Source organism: Salmo trutta, chromosome 37, assembly GCF_901001165.1.
Source record: "Salmo trutta chromosome 37, fSalTru1.1, whole genome shotgun sequence".
Lineage (NCBI taxonomy): Eukaryota > Metazoa > Chordata > Actinopteri > Salmoniformes > Salmonidae > Salmo > Salmo trutta.
In genome coordinates this window covers 11,181,893-11,191,012 of record NC_042993.1, presented here as the reverse complement: position 1 = coordinate 11,191,012, position 9,120 = coordinate 11,181,893, and the positions used below count along the sequence as shown (strand labels likewise).

The following is a 9,120-nucleotide window of genomic DNA, read 5'->3' as shown; positions in this document are numbered from 1 at the left end:
AGTCTTCAAGAATATGTCATTTGACACGTCCATTTGTACCATTTAAAGATGTGTCAATAAGTACACTTTGAGTGGGTTAATCACCATAAAAAGGGATTAGACTGGGATGTGAATTATTTTAAATTGTAACTTTCTCCCTGTCAATCTTTAGTCAGACATACAGATGTATGATCTTAATTTGAGCTATATGTCACAGCAAAATAATCCTGCAGCAACAGGATTTGAACGATTAGTCCATAATGTTGCTTGATCGGTAGTTAGACTATTAGCTGGCCAAAAGTAGGCAACATGAAAAGTGCAATACTCTTAATATAACCGTGTGTTAGAGTGGCTTTTCAGTAAATTTATGTAAATCACAAAGCTCATCTGCATTTCCTGCGGTGCAGGAAAATTCTCAACAAAAGACTGATCAAATTAAGATCCTACATCTGTAATGTATTCAGGGGAGGTCCGAGGTCCACTGGATGGTATAAGTGTTACAGTATAACGTTGGTTTTGTGTATCAGTGTTGCGGCTTTAATCTCTCCATTTCTCCTCACATCTCTTTGACATTGGCCTATCATGTAAGTGTGAATACTACCTATTTATTTTATCGCTCTAATTTCTTGATGTCCTTTCTTCTTCAAATCTTTTGTATTCACAAGGAGTTGGATGTTTTCATTCAAGCACTATTCATATAATATCCATTCATATACAGTATTAGAATGACTTTGAATGGGAATTACATGTTTTTCTTTTGTCTATTTTTATTGTAATAATGTGAATTGTCAGTTGGCAAGAACCAGCACAGAGAATGACTTTGTATGCATTTCTCCTGCTGAGTGTGGTTAGCCAGCAAACTTTGACTACTGTAAGATACATCACATCACTGTGTATAGCTTGCCCAATAGTGTTTTTATTGAAATATCACAATTATAATGACCACATATGATGTTGTATTTAAAAGGTAACCACTGTAGTCAGATTAGAGATTAGTTCATGTGTTTCTGTTTCTGCTTGTGTCCACAGCCAACTTCAACAGTAGGAGGTTTAGAAGGTACTTTACCCAGAAATATAACCAACAGTCACTCGGAGCTGGCACATAACAGAGTGCTAAACCTCAGAATATACTGTGTCGTTTGAAATTGAAACCTGAATGAATTATCTTTTAAATCGGTTTGGTAATGAGGATCTATTGATTTCTGATGAGAAACATTCCAACACATAACATGTCAACAATGACTTCATCATAACTACGGTGAGCAATCATGTCATTGTTGGACTAATGACTTGTTTTCAGAGCTAGATCCTGTAACACTACAATAACTGTGACCCTATTCACACAACAGTATCATCAGGGTCTATAATTATAGCAGACATTGCACTCTGACTTTAACATGCACTGGAGAAGAAGAAGAAAGATACCCAGACATCACAGAGGTAAACAAAGGTAAAAAGCCAGACTGTACAGATAACTGTATCTCTGTCATACAGTAGATGGCCCTCTTCACATACTCTCTCTATATATTTTAGATCTGGATCACCATGAGGGAGACATCACCTTGCCATCTGTAAGTACACTGTGTTGTAGTCATGTGTATATTTTGTGTTTGTATCTATATTAAAATGATCACTTTCATAATTATAACAATTATTATGAAATGGATTTATGGTGCTTATTTCCATAGGGAAGAGCGAGAAACACCATCCTAGGTGATCAGTATAGATGGGGTATCCCTGTCCCATATGTTCTGGATGAAAGTCTTGGTAAGACATTTGACCACAGTGAAACATGCTTGGCCATTCAGTAATTTGAAAAATATGTGTAATCATGTAAATTCACATAATATAGCCTACTGTTCAAGCCATCTGGTTAATCTATTACAGATATGAATGCCAAAGGGATCATTCTTAGGGCGATGGAGCAGATTCGCCTGAAAACCTGTGTGGACTTCAAACCTCGGGAGGCAGAGCCGAACTACCTCTTTATCATAGAGGATGAAGGGTAATATAATACCTTAATATTTGAAAAAACTAAATTCTTAACTGTTAGAAGAACCACTAAAGTAAAATCTCTCGTTTGTTTCTTTCTGTTTGGCTTCCTCATTTCTTTCTCTTTAGATGTTATTCATACGTTGGGAATCAACGCTGGGGCAACCAAAGCCTCTCCATTGGACTTGGCTGTGGTCCTATCGCCATTTTAGAGCATGAGTTTTTACATGCTCTAGGCTTCTGGCATGAGCAGTCTAGATATGACAGGGATGACCATGTTACCATTGTCTGGGAAAACATTGAAGAACATAACAGAAATCAGAAGATGTACTTGTAGAGGTTTATCAACTTATATCACCTTATAAACCATTTATTAAAGCGGCAGTCAGCAGTTGAAACAATAACAAAGCGTTTTTCCCACCCCTGTTTCAGTAAAAAGCTGAGGGATGGGGCTGGAGAAAAGTAACCACTCTCAAATTCATAGACAGAACTATGGATACAAGGACTGACCATCCATGATGTCAAAATAATCGTTTTAACCATGTTGAGGCTATTTAATGTTTGTTTACATCTACTTTGTTTGCAACCATTGGAGTATAACAAGCTTATATTTACTGGTTCTGATGAGGTAGGACAGTTGAACTAAGCTCATGGGGCATTGATAAGTTATATTTTTCAGGAATCAATGGGTCCATATCATTAATTTACAAGTGCAAAAATGGATGTAGCAACTGCTGATTGCCCCTTTAAAGTGGCACTCTAGTCTAATTTTCACTACATTTAAAACCAGATTTACTTAACAAAAGCCTCATCTTCATAGGTGGTCCAGGTAAATCGCCTTCCCTGTTTTGTTCTCTATTACTCTTCCATTGTTCCTCAAGCAAGGAGGCTGATGACATCACGGATTCCCATCAGACCAACTCCTTGAATGCCCTACTCCTTGAAGTTTGCAATTACAAAAAAAAAATGTTTACCCTTAAGTGTGTGTACTTTACAGTATTTATACATGGGATATCACTTTAACAGTAAAAGCTCAAATATCGCTGTAGGACGTCTTTAAGAATAACTAAAATGACTCATGAGCTTAGTTCAACTGTCATATTCCACCAGAAACCAGTTACATTGATTACAGTTCCATTGTTTTGTAAACAAACACTGTATAGCTTAAAGCATGGTTAAAACTATAATTTTGATATAATGTATGGTCAGTCCTTGCATCCATTGCTCTGCCTATTAATTTGATAGTGGTTACATTTCTCCAGCCTCATCCCTAAGCATTTTACAAAAACCAGTATCGGGGTATTTGCTCTGTTATTGTTTGAAATACAGATTGCCCCTTTAAAAGCATTTATAATGACTCATTCATTTAGTGAAAGGTTGATATTTCTGTCCTTTTTCTTCCAGCCTCTTTGACTTCTCCTCTGGACTGGTGTCTACCCCAGCGATCATCGTCATGGCTCTTATGTTGTGGTTGATTCACTGAACGACATTAGAACATAAACATATAGCTAACAACAGTCTATAAAGCCCGATGACCTACAATGATTTACCAGAGAGATTATATTAATGTATGGTAAATGTTTGTGCCTTGTAAATTACCAACCTTAATGTCATCCTGATGGAAATTACAATAGTTTTGCTAAAGAAATGTACTTATGAGATAATCCAATTGTAGATTTACTTTGAAACGGTATGGTTATTTTAATGGTAAGCATTATAGTCAGGACCAAACTTTTGTCATACTGATTTAATAAACAAATGATGTAATGGAATTATAACAAATAATTAACACGTTATAACCAGTGATCCCAATATAGTAAGTAAAATAGTACATCTACTTATGGGATTGCAAAAGCTAGGAATTGGGTGATTTGTATGTTTTAGATGTGACATAAAATGTAGTGAACTATTTACAATTTACAACAAAATGTTTTAACTTTTGTATATTACATGTAAATATTTAACTATAGTGTATTTTTTGCATCATACAAATGGGGTCATAATATTTGGATTGTCCTTGACAAGTTATGGGGCCTTTTCACTGAGTTTCTCCCTCTATATTTTACATGTCACACTGGTAAAGGATGTTGCTCTTATCCAGAGCGACTTACAGTAAGTAAGTACATTATAGTAAGTACATTTTCCCTCAATAAAGTAGCTATCAGCAAAGTCACAGCTAGTAAGGGGGAAAAAGTGAGTGTTAGTAAATTTTGTTACGTTACAGCCTTATTCTAAAATTGATTGAATAGTTTTCCCCCCTCAATCTACCCACAATACCCCATATAACAAAACAAAAACATGTTTACATATTTTTGCATATTTTTTGTTGTTGAAAAAAATAGAAATATTTGCATTAGTATTCAGGCCCTTTACCAGGGCCCTATGAAATCGTTAACTTTTTTCCAAATTCCGTTTTATTTTTTCCCAAATTCCGTTTGTTCATTTTTCTGAATTCTGTTTTACGATTTACGCTAATTTTATCATCAGAAAGTGTGTCTAATAACGTGAATGAATAATAAGTCAACAATTTAATAAGATAAAACAGTACATTTGTAATGATGCAACACAACCTTGCACTGTTTTATCAAAGGCAAGTGCTTCAATACAGAGTTGTAAGTGTTTCATTATAAATGAAAAAAAGTCATGCAAAAATCTAGGCAACAATGCAGCAACCTTCTCCTCTGTTTCCAGCTGTCTGAGGATGTTTGTGACTGCCTAGGATGATGACTTTTCTGCCAACAGATGAACATGCTCTGCATGGTACTTCACTGCCTCTAACCAGCTATTCCATCTGGAGCTCACTGCTTCAGGAGGAGCCTTGGCCTGCACAAACTCCTTCATAATGAGGAAGCTCACCCATCTTCTCTTTCCGGCAGGCTGGCAGAGGAGCGGGGTGACATGGGAGAACTTGGGAAGATTGAACACTAGGCGCGCTGCAGTGTTTTGGACCAGTTGCAGGGGTGTGATGACACAAGCGGGGAGCCCAGACAACAGAGAGTTGCAGTAATCCAGACGGGAGATGACAAGTGCCTGGATTAGGACCTGCACCGCTTCCTGTGTGAGGTCCTGCAGGAGTGAGTCACTGCTTTGATGTTTTCAGAGAACGACAGGGTGTTTGTTGTCCACGGTCACGCCAAGGTTCTTAAGTGCAATTACTTATTGTTATTCAGTAATTAAAGCCATTATAATTACTACAGTTATTACCTGGCCATTGATTCCCACTCCTCTTTCTTACCTCCCTCCATACACCTAGATGATTTGCTTTGACAATGAAGAAGATGTCATGTTTGTTCAAGGTACACCATTTGTTACCTTGCGCAAATAAATGTTATTTAACAGTATGATCATTGTGTTTGTGATGAATAGTTGTTTGCAATGCTAACTCACAGGCCTGCAAGGAAAAACTGTTAATAAAGAGACGGTAAATGTAAAAGTTGAGTCACTTCAAGTTTTGATCCTTTGCAATACCTGGTCATACACTACTATAAAGATAGAGAAAAGGGAAGAAATACAAGATTTGAATACATTCGTCTTATGATTTACAACTTTTTATTCACATGACAAGTTTTGGTTTGGTGTTTGTATTATTGTTATTGCATAGTATTTCGGATTTTAGGTAACTTGACCATAGCAAGGACATATGTTTCGTATCCATAGGAGAATGTATATTTATATTTTCCTAGTTGTGGACTTCATAACTTTGTCTCGGGTAAGAGATTGAACTGTAAATACCAATTTTATATTGATAAAATATATATATATATATATTACATTTTCAAATTACAAAGACATCAGAAAAATTTACATGGTTAAGTTATTTATTAATTTACCCAGATTTGCTACAAAATCATATATTGTTCTTCAATAAATACACTAGGGAGTTTGAGTAGTCCATACCAACGGTTTTGTATTGGCCTATACGGGATTGACACCATTTATTACATTTACACTTTTTGGAAAACTGTGTTACTTTTAATCTACATTCAAATACAAAATGGATTCTAACAATTATTAATCACTTTTTATTTCAATCTTAATTGTCTGTTTTGTTCTTTTTCAAGATATTGAGGAATTTGACTTAGAGATCCACAGAAAAAACATGGGTAGGTTGAGCTGGGTTATGCAACTAAAGTTGGTTGTTGTATGTACTGCAATATTCTTTTAGACTTTGTTTTACCTTGATTCCATAGTGAATAATAATTTACAGCATTAAAATTTCCAGACTTAGACTTACGTGAGGGTGATATAATCGAGGTCCGTACACCCTATAAAAAGATGACCAATTGTGATGAATATTCTGCTGGCTTCAGATGTACTCTTTCACTGTCATTTACTATTTCTGGTGTATCAAATCATGTAGCCTCCACATAAACGAAGGGTTCCCAGGAATGCCGTTTTGAACAAGGACAAACTATGGGACCGTCCCCTATGGTTCCCATCCCCTATGTGCTAGAAGAAAGCCTTGGTGAGTAAAAATCATCATCAGGTCTCCATTTAACCCCCCTGTTGTGTTCGTTTCATGTTAATTCATTCTGTGTTCCCAATCCAAAATGACCGCCCCATTATAGCTGATTATAAATCCATAATAATACATATATTATCACCTAATGTTGTGTTAGATCTTTTTAATCAACTTAAGTTCTTGTGAACATTACAAGTTTTGAACGTCTATTTGCTATTTATGGCCTGTAGGCCTCGTTGACCTGAGCTCATACAACTTGTTTTTGAGTAGAAAAAGGATAATCCATGGATTATTTTGACTATAACAAATACTCAGATGAAACATATCGTGCTATTTATCACAGACTACTTTGTGTCAAAGTTTAACAAGGACTCTCTCCTCCTCACCAGCGTCACGATCAAAGATATGATCAAGAGCCTCACATACAGTATATCGTTTGGTCATTGTGCTGCCACAGAACGAATTGTGAGCAAGGCCTCAAAAAAGCTTTATATACCAGAGCTGCAGGAAAAGTTCTATATATTATTGAAACAATGTTGCGATTGTTTGTGAGAATGCCAACAGGTGTGGTTCCCGTGGGGGAAAGGTTCCCATGGGGGATGCCATGGAAGCCAAGAAGGGGAGTGAGGGGTGTGTGTGTGTGTGTGTACTCAAACACACATGCATGTGGGGGTCTGGGAGAGGAAGTGTGTCCATCTGATGAATGGGCATGTGCCTGAACTCAATTTTATACACTAATTGTAGTCTCACCCATTCATTTCTAATGACTGGTCATTTTTGACCGGGAACACCACAGGTGTACAAAAGTTAAATAAAACACCCACAATGTAATGAAAATCATCAAAATGTATTTTGTGTGTTCAGATGCCCTGTGTGGACAAAGTCATGGAACCTTATGACAATCTGATTAAATGAACTACATTTTTCAGAGAGATAACTTGTAAATCGGTCCAAATCGACCAGAACACAGGTTAAAAGTCCACATATGGACAGACTTCCCCAAGTAACATCACACAGTAGATTATACCTGTCACTTGACCGATGTCCTCAGGTGCGATGTCATATGTCTATACACAGAACGTTGGCTTGTTCTTTGTAAATGGAGACCTAATGAAAACCTAGGTGGCCAAAACACTGTCTCCAATAAACCACATGGGAGCTAAGATTGAAGAGTCTCTTTTGACCATTTACTGAACATATTATTCTGCATCCAGCATCTGCTCAGAAAACAGTGGTTGTGCGTATGTAATCTGTTCCTATACTGAGTGAAGGCCTTCCCACCAGGTTGATAAATAAAGGTTGGATAAGTGATGGATCCTTCCTCCAAAGGCCCTAATTTGCCATCACTTTTACCATGTGTTTTCTATATGAACTCAGCTTTGAATGCAAAAGGGATCATTCTGCGGGCCTTTGAGCAGTTCAGACTAAAATCATACGTCAACTTCAAGCCCAGAGGCTCTGAGTATCACTTCATTTCAGCCTAGAAGAACAGAGGGTAAGATCATTTTTTCCCTGCCTGACCACTTGAGGGAACATGGGTAGGTTGCCACTTTTAACTGAAGATATCTGACTTGCTTGATATTGATACAGGTTCATTTTTTGTGTCTCCTTGCTTTCTTTTAATGTAGGTGTTCCTCCCACGTAGGGAGATCTTCCAAGTATGGACATCCTATTTCCATTGGAAATTACTGTGATCATATTGGCATTGTGGAGCATGAGTTTCTACACGCTCTGGGAATCTGGCATGAACAGTCCAGATATGACAGGGATGAATATGTGACCATTGTTTGGAAAAACATAAGATGTGGTTTGTTCACATTTTCTTCAGTGTTTTTCAGTTGTAAATTCTAATAATAAGGTCTACATATTATGCATTTTTTGTTATTAAATTCACTTTATATACATTGTTGTATTCACGATGTTAGCAAAATGTTGTGCGTGAAAGTAAATGATGGTTATTTATCATGAGTGTTTTTCAAACGTTAATTTCAGGAAATTTAAGGTGGTAAACTAAAGCAGTAATTAAGTGTCATGAATCCACCCCTTGTCTACAGGTCATGAGAGGAACTTTGTGAAAGTCTCTCCCAATTATTCGACCACCCTGGGTTTCCCATATGACTACAGCTCGGTGCTGCATTACAGTGAGACATCATTCAGCAAGGGAAAGGGACCTACCATCATCACTAAGCAACCTGAGTACCAAAAATGATTGGACAACGCCTTGAAATGAGCCCACAAGATGCCTTGATGCTGAACAAGCTATACGGATGTGTCAGTAAGTGTGTGTCATGAAACCAAGCAGGTCTACTGTACTGTATGTCCAAGTTGAAAAACATGTATATTATTTTCCTCCTGTAGAAAAATCGATTTCATTTATTGATCATTGCAACTTCGACAACCAGAGATTGTATGGGATGAGTCGCTGCACCATCGAGTTTGTTAGGTGGCTGTAAAAGAATGAAGCCTGTCATTGGGGGGCCCTATTCCGATTTCACCAACCTGGGGAAGACAGACAGTGAGATTTAATGCTGTAGTACAGCTCACACTTTACCAATAGTTGACTCCTTCATGAAAATGCTGTTAATACAGACAGTAAACTGAACTACAAATATCAAAGTCATCAGACAATTGTGTTAAAACTGCTCACCCTACTTTAACCAGGTACTGGTTTCTTCATGCATGCAATC

The 9,120-nt window shown here is 37.1% G+C and overlaps 1 long non-coding RNA gene across 4 annotated transcripts; it reads left to right on the top strand.

The window, feature by feature from the left end:
* Nucleotides 1–511: 511 nt before the first annotated feature.
* LOC115177081 (uncharacterized) lies at nt 512–5,558 on the top strand. Of its 4 annotated transcripts, none has more exons than XR_003872335.1 (8): nt 512–563; nt 1,009–1,237; nt 1,329–1,429; nt 1,513–1,550; nt 1,668–1,746; nt 1,867–1,984; nt 2,101–2,310; nt 3,376–5,558. It is a non-coding gene; the product is annotated as an uncharacterized LOC115177081 (long non-coding RNA). The 4 variants fall into 4 exon arrangements; XR_003872337.1 differs by having other exon boundaries at nt 1,009–1,429; nt 3,376–4,087; nt 4,663–5,558; XR_003872336.1 differs by having other exon boundaries at nt 1,009–1,429; nt 3,376–4,731; nt 4,848–5,558.
* Nucleotides 5,559–9,120: the final 3,562 nt, after the last annotated feature.